This window comes from Pteronotus mesoamericanus, unplaced genomic scaffold (genome assembly GCF_021234165.1).
Source record: "Pteronotus mesoamericanus isolate MK-2021 breed Mesoamerican mustached bat unplaced genomic scaffold, CSHL_Meso_final scaffold_85, whole genome shotgun sequence".
Classification (NCBI taxonomy): Eukaryota; Metazoa; Chordata; class Mammalia; order Chiroptera; family Mormoopidae; genus Pteronotus; species Pteronotus mesoamericanus.
Genome location: NW_026555329.1, coordinates 78,412,757 through 78,437,969, shown reverse-complemented (window position 1 = coordinate 78,437,969; position 25,213 = coordinate 78,412,757). Strand labels below are relative to the sequence as shown.

Genomic DNA, 25,213 nt, shown 5'->3' with positions numbered 1-25,213 from the left:
TTTGCCTTGGTACCTGACTTACTATGCTTTGCATAAATAAAACTCTACTTTAGAAAAGTTTGAAAAAATATCCACATATCATTATAAACATTTAAAACGTTTTTGTGTCATGGCATTATAAAAAGTAACATGTAACCTCTGTGTGATGGCATTAAACAATGACTGCTGATGCATCTTGCAAATTATTTTTTAATGCCTGCATATTACACATTGCAATGATTCCTTTGGAGCCATTAAATCTTCGGTTACAAATGGATGTTAACAATCTTGCAAGTAACTAACAATCTAGAAGAAAGGATGTGGTTATGTTAGATAAATTTTTATTTTCCAGTATCATAGTGGAAAAATTAAGAATCTTATTCCCACATTCACAGTGTGCTTATATAATATGCATTATCAGACATGTGTGTAATGTAAATAGAAACTACCGGGTATGCCAAATTCTAAGTTTCTGTCACGATTCCATTTTCATAAAGAAGCAAAGGACAAAGCAGTATATTTCAAATACTCTTTGGATTGGCGTGTTATGAAAGTGCCCTTTGTGTTATGAAAGTGATGTGTTACTGAGAGCTTGGTATCTATACCATGCCATCACCTATTTAAACATTGTCACATTGTATATTGTTTTAAATTCAGCTGATTAATGCGTTTCAAATCCTGGGCCACAAGTGGGACATGCTGTGACTGCGTCCCCGTCCTTGGCACTAATGAAGGGGGCCTTCTAGATTACCCAGTTTAGCTGTGTCGGCATGAGTGCATTAGAAAGGCCCTCTGCTGCCTGTACCAGTGACTCCATGTCTTTATTCTGTCTGTAACTGTCAAGTAACTCACTTCACGAGAGCTCAATACCTTGCATGGCTGGAGTTCTGACCAGCAACTGATAAAGCCAGAAAATGGCCAGGGGGAAAAAGCAAAGACTAACTCCTCCCAGGATGTAACTAGTATTTGATCATGTATATGCTGTTATTTGACTCTTCTTCATGTTATTCACATACAATCAGAAGTTTTCATTATAGTGCAGGTCTATGTATAGGGTATGAGGTCTGTCCAGAAGGTATCCAGCCATTTTAATATGAAAAATAAGAGACATTTATTGAACAAGACATAAGGTACAAGAAACATTGTACACATGACAATGACACCTCAGTCCCCTTCAGAATAGGCACCTTGGGCCCTCACACAGTTCTCCCAATCACCATCAGCTTCCCTGTTGTATTTTCCTGAATCTCATCGAGGGTTTGAAATCTCTTCCCTTTCAAAGGTGATTTTAGTTCTGGCAAAAGCCAGGAGTCACAGGGTGCCAAACCTGGGCTGTAGGGGGGCTCAGTCACCTGGGAGGTTTGATGTTTTATAAAAAATCTCTGTACGAAACGTGATGCATGAGCAGGCACCTTGTCATGATGAAGCTGCCCTTCACCAGTTGCCCAGTGCTACGGCTTTCTGAGGCATCTGAATAGTTTCCACGGAGGAATGTTCAAGCTTAATACAATATTTGATGCAGATTCATTGCTCTACTTGGGCGTCTATCGTCCCCAGTGACTAGTACGGTGAAATCGTCATTGTTCACGCGCGGACATCCCAGTCCACCCTCACTGGCTGCCAGGTTACATAGACATTGCACAAACCATTGTTGTTACATTAACAATGGCTGGGCTTTTTCTGGACAGACCTCATATTTTAACACAAGGCCAATCTGAGCTGAGTCCAGTAGGAAAATGTTTTGTGTCCTATACATCTGTACATGCATTTAAGTGTTTTTGCTTTTCAAACAATATCACTGTACTGTGAATGCCCACTTTCTCAGTCTGAGAGCTTTTTATACCTTTAGTCATGTTAAATCTGAAACAATCTTTAAAAAGGAGTGATTATATTATAAACTACCTAAATTAAAAATGGTGTAAAACCTTCTCAGATGGGCATGACCGACACACAAACTCCTTAGCAGCCCTGTGGCCGATTATAGTTACTCTCCAGGGGTGATTTTGGGTCTCACCCTCTTAGAACAATGCAAAAGGAACTGAACTATATTATATGCTTCACCTAAGACTGTCCGTATTGCACGTAAGCCTTGGCCTGCTGGATTAAACGAGCGACTTCAATGTTGTGGATCCTTAAATTTCTCCTCTGTCTTATAAATTGCATTCCAATAACTCTGTCTGTGGCTTTCCTTGGACACAAAAGTCTTAATGGCCATCACCCTGAATGAATCAACCAACAATTAAGTATCAGCTGGGAGGAAGGTAGGAGCAAGGATCTCCAAAGAAATACTATAGCATAATAAAAAATTGTTTTTACAAAACTTAAAACTGTATAGCCTTATAGGAGCAGGCATCCAAGGGAAGAAGCCCAGCATTTAAAGGAAGCCATGTTCCCCTGTGAAAAATTCAAATCCCAATAATGCACACATTCATATACCATCTACTGCATTCTTGATCTCTTAATGTTTGGGTACATAGGGATGGAGGAAACTTAAGTCCCTGTCCCCCATACGCTTGAGTCCAGTGGAGATGAGAAAACACGGAGCTTGAAATTTCAAATTACAAACATGCGCTAAAACAGATATGTATATAAATGGTACTGTGGGGTCATGTTGAAAGTCTGCAAAACGCAGCTTTAGAAAGCTCTGAGGAGACCAACTGGACATGGCAGCTTCAAAGAATCAGAAAGGTTAAAAAGGGATGAGCCATAAGAAGGATTCTTCTTACAGGTTAGAGCAAACACCTTAGAGACAAAAACGATTTGGCAGATGGGGTCTGGAGGGACTAGAAATGGAAGGGTATGGAACAATGAAGTTACGAGATTGCAGATCCGTAATAACAGGGTATGGGTTGAAAGGTCTCACACATTGTTACATGTGTAGGTGCTGAAAATCTTTGGAGACAAAAGATTAATTCATAGTGTTACAAATATTTATGGGAGGCCGTATATGACAAGCCCGTAGCTGACATCATACTCAACTGTGAGAAACTGAAAGCTTTTCCTTTAAGATCAGGAACCAGCCAAGGGGAACAGGGTTAGGGCTCTATGCATAGAGTTTAATTTTACATTTGATGTTATAGTTCTTGACCTGGGTTGCATACCAACTAGAAATATTTCATATTGAAACAAACAAGTAAGAGGTACCTTATTTCAGATAACCCTTATATGATGTTCAATTTACAAACATAATAATCTAGAAACTGTTACACGAGCAATGTGTGCTTTACTGAATAAGTCACAAAATGGTTTCTTCAGTAGTTACCACACCTAGTTAGTGAAAGCATCGGTTTCTACAAAATTGTTGATAAAACTTTCAAACAGAAAGGCCCAGGGTAACAATAGGTTATAACACAGTTTCTTTTTAAGTCACCTGTAAGAGGATCTATTTGAAAGTTTAACCAGTGTTCCAGGGGGATAAATTTAGTGACTGTAAATTTTATAGATTATTTTGTTTAGGTGGTTTCCTCTATAATTATGATCCTACTGACATAATTCCAATTACTAGAAATTTGATGTCACATTTTTTTTCCTCCCCAAATAGACACTGCGTGAGTATCACAAGCATCTCTGTAGCCTAGACCCTCCTACGGCAGAGGCCACGTTGCCAGGGCGGGCCGTGGAAGTCCGAGCTGTGCCCCCACGCCAGCTCGGCATGCAGCGCAGGTAGACTGAGCAGCTTCAATCGCACGTAGGGAAATAAGGTGTAAAGCAGATGGAACCTCTGCAGGAAGCACCAAGCAAATGGGCTAAAAGTACACAGGATGTTCTGCAGGTGGTGGAAAATGTTGATTATCTTTATGCTCACAATTCTATCCCTGAGATGAATGAAGAACCCAGCGCTGCGCACAAGTATAAATAACAGTGCTCGTTCTCACCCACCTGAGCAATAATTTGGAGCTTACGGGTGTCTTTTTTCTAGGAAGACATCAGTTATTTTCTGGAAAGAATGATATTTGTTAACTTTTTTTTTGTATCATGGTAAGGATGTTAAAAATCTCTTACAATCTAGCTGGAGCTATGGACCACATTTATAGCAATACTTAGACAAGCTAATCTTCCCTTTCCTTTTTATCTCACGCTGGATAGAGATGTCGTTTGTGTGCACTTGACAGTCGGAGTTCATCTCTATGGCGGTAATAAGTTTTCTGCCCTGCGTAACCAGTTAAAGCTACTCTTGGATCATTTTGCTGCTTATAGCAGTAATTAGATTTTCATCTGAATTAAAACTTGGAGATTAAGTACGTGTCATCTTGGATCAATGACTGAACATTCCTGAGACCCTTGAAAGATAACACTTCTTATTATTTAAAAACACTTTCAAACGTATTGCACATACGTGGTTAAAAAAAATGCTTCAAATATCGACGCCGCCGCACCGACCTCTGACCTGTGGCTGGCCCATGCCAGGCGCTCGCGCTGTACGGACTTTCTGTGGTGTTTTCCTCTGTGCAGAAGCCGTTTCCCCGGGTGGGCTCAAGGCTACCTCCCTCAGTCCCATTTAGTCTTGATCAAATGGCGTATTCTCCTTGGGGCCCGGCCCATCTGGCCTACTTACACCTGCAACCCTCTCTGCCCTGTACTTGCTCTTTTTCCCATGCGGTGCACTTGGCCTTCCAAGACAGCGTATTCAAAGACCATTCACTGACTTGTTAGCGTTCGCTTGTGCTGCCTGCCTCCCCTACCACTTTTCCCATAGACTACAAACTCCAGGATGTCAGATAATTTTTAAAAAGAAATTTTGATTACTGATGAATCTCAAATTCTTTGAATAGTGCCTAGCAGTCTGCAATCAATAAATACCGTGCTAATAACATACCTTAACCCTGTCTTTCTTTAGTTTCCAACAAACCCCTACGACTACCACCATTAATGATTCCCATCAGGTGCCCATTTCTAATGGAGTTCGTGGTGGGGGTGGGGAGCTCCTGCCAGGTTGCTCTCTAATATTCAACCTCAAAAAATAAATGTTTAGAAAGTCTTTACAGGTGGAACAATCAAAGTGACATGTGCAATGATAGAATCCTGCTTCTGTACTTGCAATGTTTACAAGATATTAAAGCGTAAGGCTATTTAAAAGAGCAGCATAAAAACAATGTCTGAGGTGCAATGAGCTTCTTAGAACCACTGTTCTCTTTCCAGGTAGAGCAGCAAGAGGGTCAGTATTGTGTGGTGGCTGCGTGTGCAGGTCCTTACATGGTTAGAACCCCATGGGTGTATGAACTTTCATTTATAAACAACCTGCTTTTCCCCCCAAGCACTGGTTCAGGCCCTGGACACACAAAGACAATGCACATTTAATGCCACCAGAGAGCCAGTGGGAAGACGGCACCCCAAGTAAGTGGTTACAGTGCACCCTGAAAAAGTAAGCGCTAACATGCAGGTCCCTGTCGGAATAACCGGAGCCATGCGATTTAGTATAGAAATCGTAAGCCCACCCACTACCTACACAAAATTCTTCAACACAGGCAGCACTTTACAATTTTTCTAGTATTGTACTTTATTTTATTGTTGGGAACTTTTGTTTTCTCTTTGCGCTTAGGTTTAACCCCAGTTGTAACAGGCTGACCTGAGAAATTATATTCTTTCTGAAGTTTCTTTCCAAAAAGCTTTGATGTCGCAGAAAACATACAGTTGGAAAAGGCGGTGTGACCCGCTAGGCACAGGACTCAATCCTGGAAGGCGGCCCTGCCTTTCATGTTGCCCCAGGTCGCATCGCTGTCTGCCCCACGGCGCTTGGGGCAACACTGAAGGCGGTGCTGTGCGTGAGCGGCCCTCCCTCCCTCCTGCCAACCTCTGCACCAGGCTTAATTAGGAAAAAAATATTTGGGGGATGATACAGACAACACTTATGACCTTGGAAGAAAATCCCTAAAGAATCAACTCCTCTCAGTATTTGATTTTCCCCATGAGCTCAGTTTCCACTCTCCAAAGCAGCCCCCATTGTGAGCACCGCTAGCCAGACAGTCCGACAGATCACGTCCCTTGCTGAGGCTGATTAGCTAGGAATAACTTTTTAGGGGAAGGAAACCCTGAAGACTTCAGCGTAAGTATATTCAAAGGGACCGATGCTGTTCCCACTTTAATTTCAACAGACGTACAAATGGAAGAGGAGCTTTCACTTTCTGAGAAGGATTCTGAGAGGTCCCCTGAAATACCAAAGCACCTCCACCCCCCCACACGTCATGTCCCCTGCGTCAGCGACGCATCCTCCCGTCCCAGGCCTTAGTCCACCAGATCTCAGTTCCTAAGCCCTTTGCCAGAAAACATCCCCGCTCCCCACCCCCAACACCGCACCACATTGAGGTTAGATACCTACCCATCTCTCCCTGCTCCCCTGACGATCTGTGTGTATCACTGGGTTTGCGTTTCTCCTACATTGTGTTTGCAACATGTTTGTTGCAGCTGCCACTCTGTTAAGTCACTGAGGGCAGGCACATGGGCATCCTTGCCCTTGTTTAATTCTTACTGTCTAACAGTGTACCTGGTGTAGGTACCCATGTGCTCAATAAATACCGGCTGCATTCATGGCGTACTGTTCGGGATGGTAAAGTTGATTTGTATATGGAACCCACAAACTGGAAGCCACATCAGTGACCCGGCCCCGTGTCACAAATGTAAACCGCAATCAGCCTGCCCTTTGGGGAAACAGCTCTCCAGGACAGCTGGCCGGTCACAGCCCTCCCACCCAGCGTCAGCTCCCTTACCTTGGCCTAGTCGAGGGGACCGAGGGGACCGGCTGCCTTCACAAGGACATCCCGGCCTCCCAGCCAGTCCTGCCCTGTTGCCTGCTGCCACTTCTAACCCGCTCTAAAACCCGCCCTAAAACCCGCCCACGCCCCGAACCCCCCAGGAAGGCCTCCGTCCGGCCTGGGGGCACCAACACTGCTCTCCCTTGAATAAAGGCCGTCACAGTTGGTGCTAAGTTCTTGTACTTTTGTCATTGACAGGTGATAGTCAAAAACAAAACAAGAAAAGGTGCCCTGCCTGGCCACCTGAAAGCCAAAGACACTCAGAGTTCCATGCATAGATAAGGGGGAGCATCATTCTCCCCAGATGCTACGCTAAGGAATGTCTGTTCTGGAAATTAAAAGGCCCAGGGTTTTGGGGGAAGTGTTCAAGAAAATGGATTCATTCTTCAGTATTTTGCAGGGATACAATAAAGTGACTACTAAAGTCTTTTTTGTATTTTTATTTTTTGGCCATTTCAGTTTGTTGGCAATACTGAGGTGATTCATTCATCACCAGTGGTTACTTCTGTGGCCTGAAGCGCCACCACCATGAAGTAGGGCCAGTGAGACAGTCCCCATTCTGTTATTATTATTAAAAAAAAGTTATTTTTGAGTTGTTTTAGGAAAAAATCACCCAAGACTTGGACTGGGCATAGGGGTTACTGTATGTCCTTAGTGGACAGTTTGATTTTGTCCAGCAGGGCCTCAGGCCTGGGGGTTGACTGGACTTTTGTTTGGCTTGCTACTCGCTATTAAGGGAATGACAATCACATAAACAGTACTATTACATCAGAAAGAAAGAAAAGAGGGAGAGAGAAAGAGAAAGAAAGGAAGGACAAAAAGAAAAGAAGGAAGGAAGGAAGGAAAGAAGGACCTCTAAACCAAAAGATTATTGACATGAACAATGATAGAAATAATTTATATACAATTATCTAATTTAGTTTAGAGGCAGTGGGTAAGGTAGAAAAACCATGCGTTCCAGGCCAGATGATTAAGGTCCTAACTCTTCCACGAATTCTCACTGTGAATTGAGACAAATGCCTTGAAATCTCAAGGCTTTGGCTTCTTCAAGTAAAAACGTGGTATCAGACCAAATGTTCTCTACAGTCACTTTCTAAAAGCTAAAGGCATCCCTCATTCATTCACTAACATTTGCTTAAGAAGCATGAATGGAACACCCTATGGCCAAACGTCACGTCTGCTGCATCTCATGTAGCGAGTGGATTGGAAGCTCAAAGGCATGCCGTGGAAGGCCTCACGTGCGCCACAGTGGAGGCCGGTCTCCAGAAGCCGCCTTCCCTGACCTCTGCAATGGAAAGCAGCCGAACGCGTAGAGAAAAATGACCGGCTTGTCTCTGATCTCAGGAGTGTCAGTGCTGCTGGGTGGGTTGTCTCACTATGAATTGAGACAAATCCCTTGAAATCTCAAGGCCTTGGCTCATTTTCTCGAGCTGATATGCTGCAGAGCTACCCCTGGCCTGTAGAACAGCAGGCTTTCCCGAGAGGCGAACACTTGTAATTCCACTCCAAAGGAAGACGAGAGAAGTACAGAGGGGGAAAGAGAAGTGTCAGGCTCCAGATCTGGGGGAAAAAAGTAGCTGAGAATATCCTGTTTTACTCCCAAGTAAGAAAGGACAGTGACTAGCAAGGTCATGTCAAAAAGATTTAAACGCCAACCTGAAGGGACTCACACTGGCCAAAGGTGGGGACTCACACATGTAATCGACAGACAACTAATCCGACGGCTTACAGCCCACGAAACCAGCCAGCCAAACATCCGGCTCCTTTGGTGCCTTTTCTAGAGTGCTAGAAAACAAACTTATTTTGAGAACTTGTATATAAAGGACAATCATCAAATATTTATCCCACCTTTCCTATAAAAACTCAGGATGACCAAAGAGTTGTAGAGGAACAGTATTCCTTTATAGCAGTATCCCAAGTGTTTGGAAAAAAAAGATGAGAATATTATGATTTTGCAACCAATAATGACTGAATTAAGGGTCACTAATGGCTGCTAACATCATACAATGAAGCCATCTAGACATCGTGTGTCACCTGATGGAAAGGCATCCACCAGCTATAAAGTATTATTGGGAGAAGGATTCCACCCTGAGTCTGGCCAAACCTCTAGGCCGCTCTGAACGTATCAGTTAACAAGACTGCGGGAAACTCAACAGGCAAGAGGACTAGGTTCCCTTTTTCCACAAATAAATTGTAAAGTAAGGGGAAGATATAAGGGAGGGGAGAGAGAGAGAGAGAGAGAGAATCTGTAAATTAAAAGAGGCTTAAGAAACATATCAACAAATCCACGTGTGGACTGTTGTTAGATCCTAATTCAAACAAACTGCACAGAACACAATTATGAAACAATTGGGGAAAATTAACCCTGGATAGTTACAGATAGGAAGGAATTACAATTAATTGTTTTTTAGATCTGATAATGTGATTGTAGATAGGCTTTTTAAGGAAGAATCATAATCTTTAAGGGATCGGTGCTGAAATACCCACTGACGCCTGGAACCTGCCTCACTGTAATTCCTGGGGCGCGGGGCAACATAGCATCCCCGAGAGCCCACAAATGAAACAAGATCCGCTCGGATGGAAGCCGGGTGAAGCTGGGTCGTCGTACCCAGGGCTTTGCCTGGTGGTCTCTAATTTTGGATATGTTTGCAAGCTCATTATCCAGCAGACACAAAACATAAGAATGATCAAGGGACTATTACCACTTACATCCATTTTGCATAGGGGTTTTAAAGACTATTTTCTACGTTAAATAAGGGAACAACTATCATGCAAATATCAACGTGGCCTATGTCACTACCCCTCAAGGTTTAGAAAGTAAAAATGATCAGAATAATTAATGTACAAATACCAAATATAATTTAGAGGCAGTGGGTATTTATTTGGCGACTGTAGTAACCAGAGAAGGAGAAAGAGAGTGTGGAGGGAAGGAAGGATAAAGAAAGGGGAAGGAAGTGAAGGGAAAGGAAGAAAAAGTGAGGGGAAAGGCAGACATGGACTGTTTCCCAGTGTGCGGTGTGCGTGCGGTGCCTGGACAGGCGCTAAGACCGACAGACCGTTCGCAGAGAAGGGAGGGGCAGGGCCTGGCGGGGGCGGGAAACGCCGGGCCCTCCTCTCTGCAGTCTTCCCGGAGGGAGTGCTTTGCGCACTTGCAAATGGGTGGAGAAAACCAGAAGAGGAATGAAATGCCAGGGCACACGGAAGTGCTATGAAATTCACCTAAATGGAGTGTGACTGGAACACGGCGACGTGGGTTTATGGCCTCCCGTCTCTGGCCGCCACCAGGCCACAGGGCCGGGTCAACGGGCTGTGACGGGGTCCGCGTGGCCCACCAAACCTAACGTACTCACTGTGGGGCTCTTCATGGGACAAGTTTGCTGACCCTTCAACAAAAGTGTCAAGTGACAGAGAGGAGAGAAGGAAGGAAAACAACCAGCTGTCTAGCGACGGGTAAGCATCCTGGAAGGAAGCTGAGAGATGGCAGTCCTCGGGTCCAAAGGACCGATCTGATCGCGCAGAGCAGCGGAGGAGGGCAGGCAGGATTTAACACGCCGTGCCCGAGGTCTGTTCCAATTTACTGCACAAGAAAATACTGGTGACCTAAGTATAAACTATTTGACCAACGCTTGTGATTTCCTGTGCAGGTATACCTGAATTCTCAAATTTAGTTACTTCATCTCCTGTCATGAGTATAAAGTTATTTTCAAATTTAAAAAACTTAAAAGCACTGCCAAGGGATTATCTGAGATATCTGAATATAAGCAAATCTATTGTATTGCACTGAAAATTGTCCTCTCGTTGTGGTTTTAATTTGCACCTCCCTGATGGCTAGTGATGTTGAGCATTTTTCATGTGTCTATGGGCCCTCTGTATGTCCTCCTTAGAGAAGTATCTATTCAGGTCCTTTGCCCATTTTTTAATTGGATTGTTTGTCTTCCTGGTGTTGAGTTGTATGAGTTCTTTAAATATTTTGGAGATTAAACCCCTGTCTGATGTATCATTGGCAAATATGTTCTCCCATACGGTTGGTTCCCTTTTCATTTTGATGATGGTTTCTTTAGCTGTGCAGAAGCTTTTTAATTTGATGTAGTTCCATTTGTTTATTTTTTCCTTTATGTCCCTTGCCTTAGGAGATAAATCTGCCACAATGAGATGTCATCTCGCTCCTGTCAGAATGGCCATCATTAATACATCAACAAATAACAAGGGCTGGCAAGGCTGTGGAGAAAAGGGAACCCTCGTGCACTGTAGGTGGGAATGCAGACTGGGGCAGCCGCTGTGGGAAGTATGGAGTTTCCACAAAAAATTAAAAATGGAACTGCCTTTTGACCCAGCAACTCCATTGCTGGGATTATACCCTAAGAATCCCAAAACACCAATTCAAAAGAACTTATGCACCTCTATGTTCATAGCAGCACTATTTATTTCCAAGTGCTGGAAACAGCCTAAGTGCCCACTGATAGATGAACGGATTAAAAAACGGTGGTACATTTACGCCATGGGATACTACACAGCAGATATAAAGAAGGAACTCTTACTTTTTGTGACAGCACGGATGGAACTGGAGAGTATTATGCTAAGTGCACTAAGCCAGTTCGTGAAAGACAAATACTATGTGATCGCACTTACAAGAGGAATCTAATGAACAAAACAGACTAAGGAGCAGAGGCAGGGAAACATGGAACAGACGGACAGTTACCAGAAGGGAGGGGAGAGGGGAATAATGGTGGAAAGAAGGGGGAGGCACCAAAGATCACGTATGAAGGGCCCACGGACATGGACAACGGTGTGGGGACTGACTGAGGAATGGGGGACAGGCTGGGTGGAGGAGGGCAAAGGGGGAAAAACTGGGACAACTGTAATAGAGTAACAATAAAAAAAAATGAATTAAAGTATGCCTATTTTAACCCCCAAAAAAGTATCCTCTCAAAATTCCTATCTACCCAGAACCTGTGAGTGAGACCATATTTGGAAATAGGCTCTTTGCAGATGGACTCACGTTTAGGTGAAGTCACACTGGATTAGGATGGGACCACGTCTATGGCTCATGTCCTTAGAAAAAGAGGGAGATGTGGACAGAGACATAGGGAGTGAGCACCATGTGTCAATGAGAGAGAGAGACTGGAGAGATGATGCAACCACAAGCCAAGAAACGCAAAGAACTGCATCCACCTGAAGACGGAAGAGGTAGGAAAGAGTTTCTTCTAGAGCCTTCATCGGGGAATCAATGGAGGGGTTTTTACAACATTGCCTCACATGTGTGGTCCAGCACGGTGGTAAACACAGGGCAGAGCCGTGGCCCATAACCTTAGTGAGCCTACAGCCTAAGATTTGCCCATTGGCAACCGCAGTACAAGATGCGGGGGAGGCCTATAGCTGGGGACACACATAGAAAGGGTGTGATTTATATTCAGCGCCCCTGAGGGATCAAGTTCTTATTGGACCCCGACCGCCCACGGGGGTCTGGAATGCCTCTTGCCTTTCGCTTCCGATGTTGATGTTGTACATGATTCTTAGAGCTCTTTTCCCTGCATTCCACGTTCCAAGTGGTTCCCCACAAAGCCTTGCACTTCCGCCCAAAACCAGGGTGACCCCTCTCAGCAGGTCAGGTCATTTGAAGGGCATGAACAGAGGACAGTGTTAAACAGAAACAGCTGGAGACGTGGATGTTGCGGTGGTAGCCTATGGATTGCGGGAAGGCCCAGGGAATGCATGGGAGAAGCGAGGTGCAAGGTGCAGGAAGAGCAAAGAGAAGAAAGCTTCTCCAGGTTTTCGAGTCTTCAAAGGGACTGAGGTCAATGAAAACTTGTAGGATTCGCACAGTCAGACATGGCACATTCTTATTACAGGCTCCCCTTCCTGTCCTCCCTTGCTATCCTCAGCACCTACAGCTTCTCAGGAGGATCTCAGGACAGGTAATAAGGCCAAAAGGTGAAAGCACCCCCAGGATTGTGCCAGCAAAGCACTATGTGCTCACATGACCACGTGCTGCCGGTAATTGGAAAATCTCTGTGAGACCCAAGATAAGGTTGTACAGGTAGCTCATTTGCGTCCACAGAATACATTATTTCCCATGAGCTAATGCACTTCAGGAGGGAATATTTCCAGCCACCTGGCTCTAAAGGTCCCTATAAATATCCTGAAACTTTTTCAGTTCAGAAGAATGAGTTACATATTGGATACAGTAGCATTTATTCCAGACCTGTGCAGCATTTCCACAAGGAACGCTTCTTCGGAGCTTGAAACATAAGGTGTAACGATACAATTGCATGCAGAAGCTGGTGAATCATTTCAACGCTCAGTGAACAGATGGTAACCACAGATCAGGGTTACTAAGTCTAGACATGAGTCAAAAGCTAAGAAGGGAGCAGGTAGAAGGTTTACTGGCGAGAGCCGATAGAGGACATGTATAGGAATATTTATCATCCCTTTCTTTAAAGAGATTCCTGTCACACTCCCCTCCTACCTGTCCTACCTGTTTCCCTGTCCCGTTTCCCTGAAATGATCTGGGTATTTCTATGTTCCACCTGCTCTTGGGATTTTGACCCCACACAGAAGGCGGATGGAGAATAGGGACCTTGGGATTTTGCTTTGTTCTCTTGCCCCCACCTTCTCTCTCTTACTCTCTTTTTCACCTCAATCTCATTTCTTGTATTTCTCTTTCCTCTCCCTGCTTTTTCCTTATCCCCCTGCTGTTTACCCACCACTGACAGAAAAGCTTTCTTTCCTCTTTATTGTGTGGCAAGAATTTTGTTTTAAACCATTTTCTTTCTTACTCTATATATTGCTTTAGGTAATCTCTGCTTTCGATTGTGAGAACACCTAACTTTTGAAGTGAACAAAAAGATTGTTGTCCTTTAAAATGGCTATCTTTTTTAAAAAAAGATTTTACTTATTTATTTTTAGAGGGAAGGAGAGGGAGGGAGAAAGAGAGGGAGAGAAACAATGATTGGCCACCCCTAGTAGGCACCCTGACCTGGGATGGAATCTGCAACCCAGGCACGGAGCCTGACCGTGACTTGAACCCATGGCCTTTCCCTTTGTGGGATGACACACAGCCAACTGAGCCACCCTGGTCAGGGCTAAGGCTGCTACCTTGCTAAGAGCTTCTAAAAGCATGACTGGAAGCTCAAACCTGAGTGATACTGTATTTTGCTGTGTATAATGCGCACCCATGTTTTTGGCCCAAACGTTCGGGAAAAAAATCTTTCATTTTAATTTTTTAATTCAATTATTTATTTATTTATATGTAGATACTTTTTTTGTATTATAAAGGAATTTTAGCATTTATTTCTGAACATATTATGGTACAAGAAATTTTACATAAATACTTATAAAAATTATAAAACACAAGAACAGATACAAGGTATTTTAGGTACTATCCATGTATAACGCGCATCCTTATTTTTCCCTCCAAAAATTGGGCAAAAAAGTGCGTAATTCATTTCCAAGGCCTCCCGCAGGAAGGAAAATGAGTCCCGTTCCCATGTTTCTTGGCTTCTCTGAACTTGAGTTCCCTCAACTCCAAATGACGCTATGTATACCAGGTAATCTGTAGGACTTTTTCCATCTCTGAAACTCCACAGCTGTATTATCTAGCGCAGAGATAATCAGTCTGTGAAAGAAAACCAGAAGGAAGGCTCCTGGAAACCACACCATTGTTATTTCCTCCCTCCCCTAAAGTTAGAACGTCTGTTCCTTTCTGCATGCCTCCTAAGCGAAAGCAATTCTACAAGTTTGCCTAATGGGCAATATTGGTTTTGTTAGAGCTATAGAAAAATAATAAACTTTTAGGGGATAATACTCTACATGATGCAATTTCAATGGAAATGAGGTTTTGAGTGAGGTTTAATCCCTCTTCCCCAAGCGTTTGCCTTGCATCCTGTACCTATGCAGCCTGAGAGCCGCGGGTGGCCCGTGCTGTTCTGTAGCCACGGGGTGTGGCCATTTGGAAGACTTTCTCTGTAACAGTAGGCAATTTTATCTTTGAAGTAACCCTTGATCAAAGATTAGACTTTTCATTTGTCCTCAGGGCCCAGAGCTGAGGAAGATAGGAAAGACTCAAGGAAGATTTCACAGCGGGGTTGGAGAACCAGATCCTCCCAGCCTGGTTCCTTGGTTGATTTTGGTTCCCATGAAAACATGAATTTGCTGCATGACAATGTGTTGCAGACACCTCTTGCTATTTTCTAAACAGGGGAATGTAAAGGAGAGAACAATTTCAGAAAGCTGAGAAAAAAGATGGTAAATCTGTTAACATCAGTAGAGCCATAGGACATTTCATAGAACTAACGCTATTTGAAAAATGCAGGAATGTAGGAAAAGGAAATAAATTATATACAGATTCATTGCCTGTAGACAAAAAAAAAAAAACAAACAAAAAACAAACAAAAAAAAAACCAACCAAAAAACAAAAACCCAACCCCAAGCACTTTTAAATATCAGTTATCAATTTGCAGTGTCTTTTGCGATATATATAGTCATATTATACCATTATGCCATTTTATACTGTCTTTTTTCTTAGTAAAACCTAATGGCTTATTTTTAATTATAATTGATAACTTTTAAAGTACTGTTAATGGAGGATTGCAATAATATACAAAAATGTTCCTTCTAGCTAATTTTTTATAGACCCATTTACTCAGTCATTCATTTATGTATCAAATATTTACTGAGTGCCTAAGAGGAGCAGGCACTTGGCTACACTACAGATACAAGAATAAATCAAGACACAGTCCCTGCTCCGAGGCCGCCTCTCGGCCCCAGGTGGAAATAATTACACTGTATCACTTTGTGAACAGACACTGTGATCTATGAGAGCGCCCAGGAGGAACCGCTAACTTAGACAATGTTGAAAATGGCAGTCTGCTAATGTCTTTCATAGAAGATGGTAATGAGAGGCACTTGGTGCAATATATTAATCAACCATGTAAACAGACAGGATTAGAACAGAGGTGGTATTTCAGGCCAAGAGAATTTGCAAAAGCCCTGCACGGCAAGTCGTTTATTATGGCCACAACAGAGGGGTGGGGCGGGGGGAGTGTACCTGGTGGGGGAGGGGACTGGGCATGCAGACAGGTGTAGCCCCGTGAGCATATGGTTCACTAGCGTGCATTACCCTGCAGGCTGCTGGGGAGCCAGTGGAGGGCTCAAGCAGAATAAAACATGGTGAAGTTTTCCTCTGTGCATGACTATTCTGCTAGCTTTGGAGAGAACTGATCAGAAGTGTATGCACGTGAATCAGAAAACTACTAAATATACATGAAAAGAGAGGAAACTTAAGAAAACGGCATTAAAATGGAGAAAAGGGGGGATTAAATTAAAAGATATAATGAATATCTTTTAATGAATATAATGAAAGATGTAAGTTAAAAGGCTATAATGGGCTGAAGGGTGGTCCTTCAAAATTCATGTGTTGAAGGTCCAATGCACCAGTGTCTCGGACTGTGACTATTTGGGGAATGGCGCCGTTAAAGAGGTGAGTCAAATGAGGCAGTTGGGGTGGCCTCAATCCAGTCTTGACTGGTGTCTTCATAAAAAGAGGGAAAGATGCCAGGGCTGCTCACACAGAGAGAACAGACCACGTGAGGATGCAGCGAGAAGGCGGCCATCTGCAAGCCAGCCAAGGATAGGGGCCCCAGAAGAATCCCACCGTGCTCATGCCTTGATCTCGAACTCTCAGCCTCCAGAGCTGTGAGAAAATTAATTTCTGCTGTTTAAGTCACCCAGTCTGCAGTATTTTGTTATGGTGGCCCTAGCAAACTTATGCAGATACTAAAGAAATAAGAATAAAAGTACTTGGGGGCTAAATAGATGCTTTGGGTAGAAAAGGGGAAAAAAGAAGCAAGCAAACTCAAAAGGTTTTGATTGGGATGATGAGTTGACAGAGACACCTGTCCCCAAGTTGGGAAATCCCAGGGGGTCATGGGTGATTAATTCAGGTTGGCAAATGGAGTCAGAGGAGCCTGGGGCACATTTGGGAAGAAGTGTCCAGCATGGTGTTAGGTATACGAATATGAAGTTCAGAGGAGGTGTATAGATTTGCTATTCTCTCTGATTGAAATAGTTTCCTCTCAGATATTTGTATGTCTCAATCCCTCATTAAAATATAAGAGTTCAACGCGAAGGATAAATATGACAAGGGGTTAATATCCAAAATTTATAAAGAACTCATACTACTCAACAACAAGAACAACAACAAAAAAAGAGAGAAGAAAACAATCTAATTAAAAAATGGGCAGAGGATTTGATTACACACTTCTCCACAGAGGACATACAGGTGGCCCACAGACATATGAAAAGATCGTCAACGTCACTAATTATCAGGGAAATGCAAATTAAAATCACAATGAGATATCACATCACGCCTATCAGAATGGCTGTCACCAATAAATCAACAAACACGTGTTGGCAAGGATGCGGAGAAAGGGGAACCCTCGTGCACTGCTGGTGGAATTTCAGTTTGGTGCAGCCACTGTGGAAAAAGTAAAAAGAGAACTTACGACCCAGCAATTCCATTTCTGGGTGTATATCTGAAAAAAACATCCAAAACACTAATTTGCAAAGATATATGCACCCCTATACCCACTGCAGCCTTATTCCCAATCACCGAGGTCTGGAAGCAGCCCAAGTGCCCATCAGTAGACAGTGAGATAAAGAAGTGGTACTACGGCTGCGAATATTCTCGCTGTTCTGATTTTGTAATAATCAGGGCAGGCTAACCATTCGCTATATTAAAAAAACCATGCATGTGTCCCCAGACCTAGTGCTTCTTTCCCTAAGTCTGGTTTTATAAATGCTGGTGATAAAAAAAAAAAAAAAATGGTACTATGGGCTGTTACCGGGTCACACACACACACAAAATGAAATCCCACCGTTTGTGACAGCATGCGTGGCCCTAGGGGGCATTATGCTCAGGGAAATAAGTCAGACAGAGAGAAGACAAATACTATATGCCGTCACTTATGTGCGGAATCTAAGGAACAAAATACACAGACGAAACAGAAACAGAGGCATGAGTACAGAGAACACACTGAGGGGTGTCAGGTGGAAGGGGGGTCGAGAGGCTGCGTGAAACAGGCGAAGGGACCGAGAAGTTGGTACTTACAAGGCGGTCACAGGGAAGCGAAGCCCAGCGCAGGGAACAGGGTTAATAATACAGCGGTGGCTGTGGGTGGTGGCAGGTGGGTGCCAGAATTATGGGGGGGGGTCACTTTGTAAGTCATATGATTGTCTAACCACTATGCTGTGGCCCTGATGCTAATACAAAATAATATTGAATGCCAACTGTAATTGAAAAATAAAATAAAAGTAAGAGCTTAGCTCAGATGTCATTCTATCAGCAGCCTTTCCCGACCCTTCTGTCTAAAGCCTGAGCTCCTATCACCACATCCGCCTGCCCGGCCTGCCTTGGTAACGCCTATCCCACGTCATCGTTACGCACTCCATTTACGGACAGAATCCTCAGTATGTGGCACAGTGCACGGCACATAGGAAGTTTTATCGATACATTTCTCAATAAATAGAAAAAAGACAGGAGAAAATCAGGTCGGAAGGGAGAGGAATGGAAGACGTCAACCGCCTGCCTTCTGTTTTTGTGCAACCCACGAACTAAGAATGTTTGTTTACACTTTTAAATGATTGAAAAAAAAAAAAAACCAACAAAGGAAGAGCAGCATTTTGTAACGGGAAGAATTTATGGATTTCCAGTCTCAGCGCCCATAAAACAAGCGCTGTCGGAACACACGCCTGCTTGCTGGCGCGTGGCCCTCTGTGGCTCCCCCACAGCAGCAGAGGGAGAGCTGCCTCCAGCCTGACATGCTGGCTGCCCTGCCCCGTAGAGCAAAGCCTCTGACCTCCGATGAACTCCACCTACGGGATGTCACACGGTCACCACGGGAGTGCACATCAGCGCTGCCACTTCGGGACCCGATGCATCATTCCTTTGCAAAGCCGAACATCTGTACCGTCTCTTACCGAGCCACCTCTGTGACGTGCACACCCCTTGGGAACCCCTGCACCGTTAGAACACGGAACAGTCACAGGGATATTCACACAGCAGCAGAGCTTCCAGACCGTCCAGCAGCCTCCTGTGAGCGAGCGACCAGTACGCCGTCGGCCAGGAAAAGCGTTTCCAACAACGTGGATGAACCTTAGTAATGTAGTATTAAGTTAATCACGGCATGATATACCTACGATCAGCCTTAAGAAACTATAATTATATTCTCTTTAGGGACTTCATCTACATGTTTGGAAGCGACAGAAAGTTTGTCAAGGAAACTCAGGACTCAGGCCGACAGCTGCCCCTTTGCGGAGGGAGGGAGCGAGGTGAGAAGCACCGTAAGCTTAATATGTGGTTGCCAGGGACCTCGCTCTGTTGGGGGATGATGGGTTCCCAGGCTCTTACTATATTATTATTAAATAAATGTTTAGTTAGTGAAGAATAATGAGAATGTCATACAAACCAAGCAGTATAATTAATTGAATTCTGTGCCTATGCAGTTCAGTTGGCAGGGCGGGGAGGGGGGATTCTGCCAAACTTAAGTTCCAGTCTTAGGACTTTTACAAACCAGCTGAGTTTTTTCTTTTCTTTTCTTTTTTTTTTTTTTTTTTGGAATTTGCTTCAGTTCTCCAGAACGTTCTTTCTCAAGTACAACAAAACATTCTTGATCCTTTCTCAGGAGTCATTCCATTCTAAATGTCTGTGGTTTTATAAAACAAAGTAGCAGTAAGAGTTGGTCTCAATTTATGGTACAAGCAAATGTTAAACAGGGATAAACAGATCCTTCGAAACACGAGGCTTTGGTGTCCAGCCCGTCGGGAGGCTTCAAGGCCCACTACCCTCTCCACGAGGGTTGCTCCCTTGCCATGCAGGGCGGCGCTCTCTTTCTTCACTGGTTGCTGCATCCTTTTTTGTAGCCTCTACATGAGTAAGTAAAAAAAGACCTGAATAAGTGATGAGGCCCCTGTCTACACGCCAGCCCTTGTCGTCAGGTCTGAATTATTGATGCCCTACCAGAGTTCCCATACGTGTCAGTTAGAGGCTCCGAGTGTCTCTGTTCGGCACCAGACTGTCCCAGCTGTCCCTCCATCCCTGCCTGGTGCTGTGACGTGGGACCACAATGGTCCCTTCGATGGGCGGCGCCCTAATCAGTGTATTGCTGTAGAGGAGAGAGTTATTTACACGTTGATTTCCTTGGGTAGCCAAGAACGAAAACCTAAGGCAATATTTCTTACGTACTTAAATGGCCAAACTTTGGGGGTCCTATAGCTAGAAGGGATGACAACCAGGCCCTTCTGCTGATAGAGTTCTGTATATCTGCCCACATTGTGGCTTCTTTTTTTGAGAACTGCCCCCTCATACAGGGTCACTGGAAGTGTTTGTTGGAGATGACCCCAGTGATCTGGTTATAGCTGACTGTCCAGAACGCTGACCCAAGTTGGGTCAAGTTGCTTGTCTCCCCTGGAGACTTGGCGCTGGGTTTTGGAAACAGCATCAAGTCTCCGCTGATTACGTAGATGCCTAACTCTGAACCTGAGATCTGGCAGTAGCTCTAGTCCTCTGTAAACACAGGGGGATCCTCCCAAAACATCCCCCTTTTCCTTCAGACTGTGTAATTAGCTTTCTTAGACTCAGGAGGCCCTAAACATACCTAGTGCCTCCCTCTTTTTGCTTCTCTTTCTATTTTAAATAAATAAAGTCTGAGACTCTACAGACTAATTCTACAGTTTATGAAATAATCTCATGTTTTGATTTAGAAATAACTCTGAGTAACTCATTATTTTCCAGATGGTACATTTATGGTTGGATGTGAGCTTACATTTGGTCTAGTTCAATAGTCTTATTTTATAAATAAAAAAAAAACCCCAGATACTCAAGAAGGTAAATTGATTTGCCCATAGTCTTGCAGTTATTCAGAACGCAGAGAAATAAATTTCAAGACTCCTTTCTCCTGAGAGCTTTATTTTCACATAATGTCATTTTATCCTCTAATTCTGTTATGAAAGGTAAAAAAAAACACAAGAAAGAAGTGTAAAATAATTATGAACAAATGCTATGGTGGGTGTTCAAATATATTGAGTTCTCCATCATGAGGTTCCAAGTGAAATAACACTCTGAGTCTTCTTTGTCTTTGAAAGGATGTCTTATCTTCCGGAGCGAGGTGGGCAGTGAAGAATGGACTGGCAGGACTTTGCCAAGTCTCAATAAATCTTTGCTGTTGCCTTAGATGAATGATTTCTTCAACAGAACACTGTCAACTCTATAAGCCTGGCTTTCGGTCACGGTCTACATTAGAGGCGAGTTGAGGTAATCTGTAGGGTTGTACAAAGTCCATGTCATACCGAGTTCAAAAATGAAGCTAAAAAATTTTAAATAAGCTAAAATGTAGCCATAAGCAGCCAAGCAGGAAGCAGGACTGAAATTCTCTTGTCTCCGTTGATTGCCTTGTGGTATGCAGTTGATGAGAACTGGGCAGGGGAGGCCTTGCCAACTGAATGATGGCGGAAGTACAGGTATAAAATTTCTCTTGACTACAGTCTTAGGAGCTGTAGTTGTATGAGCCTTGGACATGAGTCCTGTCCCTATATCATTTCTGAATTGAGAAGATTCTAGGGATGTTTTAATCATAGCGCTAATTCTCAAGTGCCGGCGCTTCGTCCTTTAAATCAAATAGAAAGCAAATGGCTAATGGGATGTGGCCACAATCCAGATGCTCAGATGCTCAGGAGATCCAAGGATGGTGAGTCTGCTTGCAGCCCCTCTTTCTTTTTCTCACTGCTTTCCTTGGGATTCCTCTGTGTAAATTCATTTGATGCCTATTCTAATGACCCAAGAAGGTACCAATTAAACTGCTCCACACTGGATGTTAAAAGAGAGCACCTAGAAAAGGTAAGGATTAACACAGCAGCGTGTCTTTCTGCGTGTGTAATTTTAGACTCGATGTCGCCCGGGTGGGAAGAGTGTACTTCTACCAGTTGGGCCATGGTTGCCCATAGCGTGCTGTCGTGTGAATGAGAAAAGGCGCCCTGTTCTCTGTAGGTGCAGACATGAACAAGGGCATGTCTGTCTGCATCGGACTTCAGCCCTGACCGCTGTCCTCGTGTGGGGAACAGCCGCACCACCGGATCGCAGCCCGGCACCCACACGAGGTGCGGGTGACACCGTGACGGGCATTTCTGTGACGCTTCTGCCTCAGCCTTTGCCTGAGCATCTCCCTCCTTTTCCCTCCGTCTCCCTAGATGTCCCTTTAGGGGAGTAAAACCCCAAAAGGAGTTCATGGACAATAACGAAAAGCAAATTGGTCAACTATTTCAGACCTAAAGTTATTAAGGGCAGAAGATTATAAGCTGCATAGTTTGACCTCAAATTATCTCTATTCATTACTGATACTTACCAGTAATGCCAGACTTTTATATTTGTATCATTAATATATAAAATGTAATGTATGTAAATTGTTATATTTTATAAATTATTTTATTTATATATAACTTTGGTGTGTGATTTTATATATATGCACACATATATATACATAAAATATATATGCAATTATATTCAAAGTTATCTATTCTAGATACTTAGTTATATATAGTTACATATACTTTTAATATATATTATGGATATAGTATATATTACATATTTTATATTTTATATATATATTACACTATATGGAATGTAAATTATACATATACATTTTTGCGTGTGTGTGTATATATATAAAATCACTCACCAAAGTTATGTCATTCCTTATTCATTGTAATTATATTCTTCTATGTTGCTTTAAATAATTAGAGAAGCATATAGAATAATTCAATACATAATGATATAGATTTAAAATAATACAACTTAATTCCCGTCTTTATCTGGGTAAGCCAATTCACCCAGGCTTGCAAATACAGCTGCTTCTGATTTGGAATTGACATGTGGGGACATGCCAGGAAATCAAACCACGGGAGCAGGACTTCATGCATGTGCTTCTGTGCAACAGGGAGGTGCAGGCAGAAGGCCCCATGGGCCGCACAGACAGTCAAAGACGCTGGGAGCCCGCTGGCCCACAGGCGCCAGAGGGGTCCCCGAGCTGCTTGGGAGGGCGGCCCTTGTCAATCAATCAGTCAGTCAGTCTCTCCTGAGAATTCCACAGGCCACCAAGAGGAGCAGCCTTGTCCTGTGAGCCTGGGGGCTGCGAGGGGCCTTGGGGGTTTTCGGGGCGCCCCACAGAGGCCGGAGCAGAGCAGGCGGGTGGGCACTGAGATGCGGCCTCTCAACATGAGTCTTTCCTCCCCAGGAGCATCTGCCAAGGCAAGGATCCCCGCAAACAGCCGTGCTGCTGCCAACCTGCTCCTCTAGCAAATCCCATCTACAGATTCAAACATGACATTTCCATTCCCTTACCTCATTTACAAAATGGAAATTTCTCTACTAGTTTTTTTTTTTTTTTAAGACAAACCATGCAATGGGTTTGACTATATGGTAATAAAATAGCTGTTTATCACAGATGATGAATAAAAAGCTTTCATTTTTTCATTTACTATTGGGGAGAATTTGAAAATATCACGTGAATTTACCCACTATGGCTTCTAGACCAAGAGTGATGACCTCCTGCCATCCTCCTTCACACGGGAGTAAACAAATGAAGATTTGTCCATCTCTAAAAAGATGTTGACTTTAGCTCCCGGCCATTTCCAAGATAGCCAATATATGTACACAGACAAACTATCCCCTAAAAAATATGTTATCGCATTTCATAATTTAGGAGGTCATGGATTGTAAGAGCCAGTACTATTTCATGTACCATTAAAAAGGGAAACAATAAGACATCTTAAAAGAGCTCTTTTAATTTTACTTAATCATATGATATTGGTGCATACTCGAACACAGTGAAATGAATTGCTTATGGCCTCCTGCAAATTTCTTCACACTCACACTCCAGTTCTGCTGAAACATTTTACAACTGAAATCACTGATGTCCCCACAGAGCAACCCTCTGGTCTACAAGAGCACCGGTGGTGCAGACGGTCTTACAAAGGGCTCCTCTACGTCCCCAGGATTTCCTCCTACGCCACAGGGACCTGACCCACAAGCGCTGGCGTCCCGGCTGCCCTGCTGCAGGCTTTACCGATCGGCCGGCAGAGACGGGGCAACGCCGCCTACAGCGAGAGGCGTGCTGACTTCAGAGAATTTAAAAAGTTGCAAAAGATGTGCATCTGGGAACCAAGAAAGTATTGTTGTCTTTGAGACTTTGCCAATAAACATAACTGTTCCTGTTTCAGGATGTTGCCTTACTCGGCATCTCCCCTTTTAGATCATGTTGTGTGTCCTTACGGGAGTCAACAAAGAGGACCCTGAAATATAAGTAGGTGAGGAATAAAATTCCTCTCAGAGGGGAACTCTAGAACTGACACTCAAATCTGAGTAGGAAAATGTCAACTTATCTTAAGAGATGGGTTGATGGCAGGTCTGGAGGAATGAATTTTAATGTTTGACTTCATTCAGATGTAAAGAAAGAAATGACCAGAATGGTACTTGTTCAACCTTGGAAGCTTGGAAAAAAATGAGTGAGTTGTAGAAGCAGCTGATGATTCTGAAGAAGCTATTCAACGGGGATAAAAGTTTAGTCAACAGGCGAACGTAGTAAAATGAGGCAACAAACAGGCTTAGCCTGGTCTCATCAGTGCATGTGATCTATGTAATTCCTTTTGTATTGATCCCCCACCCCCAAAATGTCTGATTATGCAGGACTACTAATAGGGAGAGCATGCAAGAGTTATATGAATTTTGAGTATCAGGGTTTCTAGGTAATTATTTCTCATTATAAATTAAATTAATTATCTATTTTACCCACCAATCTACTGAGTTGTGGTTAAGGGTCATTCTCATAGGGTTTCACCACCTCTCGTCCTTCAACAATGAAGGTCTCTAGAGAATAATAACGTTACCAACACAATGACTATCTTCCTGGGCCTCTGCCTGTTGGAGTTTCCAGGAACACACAAATGTATTTTTCTGCCTGTGTATTAAAATTTTGAAAAAAATAGAAAATAGCAACAGCGATTAAACAGGCTGTAGGGAGTCAGGCCGGCAGTTAGATGGATGTGCAAACTGTCTCGCGTGGAGAAGCCTAGCTCAGCGACTCTCAGCTGGTGAGCCTCCACACGCTGGTGAGCCGTGAGGGTGCCTAAAACATGCAACACCTGACTATTTAGTCAGGGGCACTGCCTCTTCTCCCTGAGACTGTCAAATAAAAAAAAATGACAACAGCTAGCACAATAGCCATCTGGCGTGAACAAGTCAAAATTGCACCTATTTTTTTGGTCAGGTCGTCAGAGAATGTATTTTTGGGTGTGCTGCAGAATTTTAGTAATTAGATGCCATGTACCATGAGAGGAAAATGGTTGAAAATCGCTGAGCTAGATCTATATTAGTAGTTTCGTCTATAGTTACATTTGTGTGGCAGAGTGCGGGTAGGACAAGGGTTTAGTTCAGAAAC

General features: G+C 43.5%; 1 protein-coding gene and 1 non-coding gene across 2 annotated transcripts in view; one reads left to right on the top strand and one right to left on the bottom strand.

Annotated features, from left to right (window-relative positions):
- Positions 1-25,213, bottom strand: part of CNTNAP2 (contactin associated protein 2) — a 1,059,914-nt gene that overhangs the window by 523,720 nt on the left and 510,981 nt on the right. The window lies entirely within an intron of this gene.
- Positions 17,401-17,538, top strand: LOC129063569 (small nucleolar RNA SNORA72). The gene has a single exon (XR_008528357.1). It is a non-coding gene; the product is annotated as a small nucleolar RNA SNORA72 (small nucleolar RNA).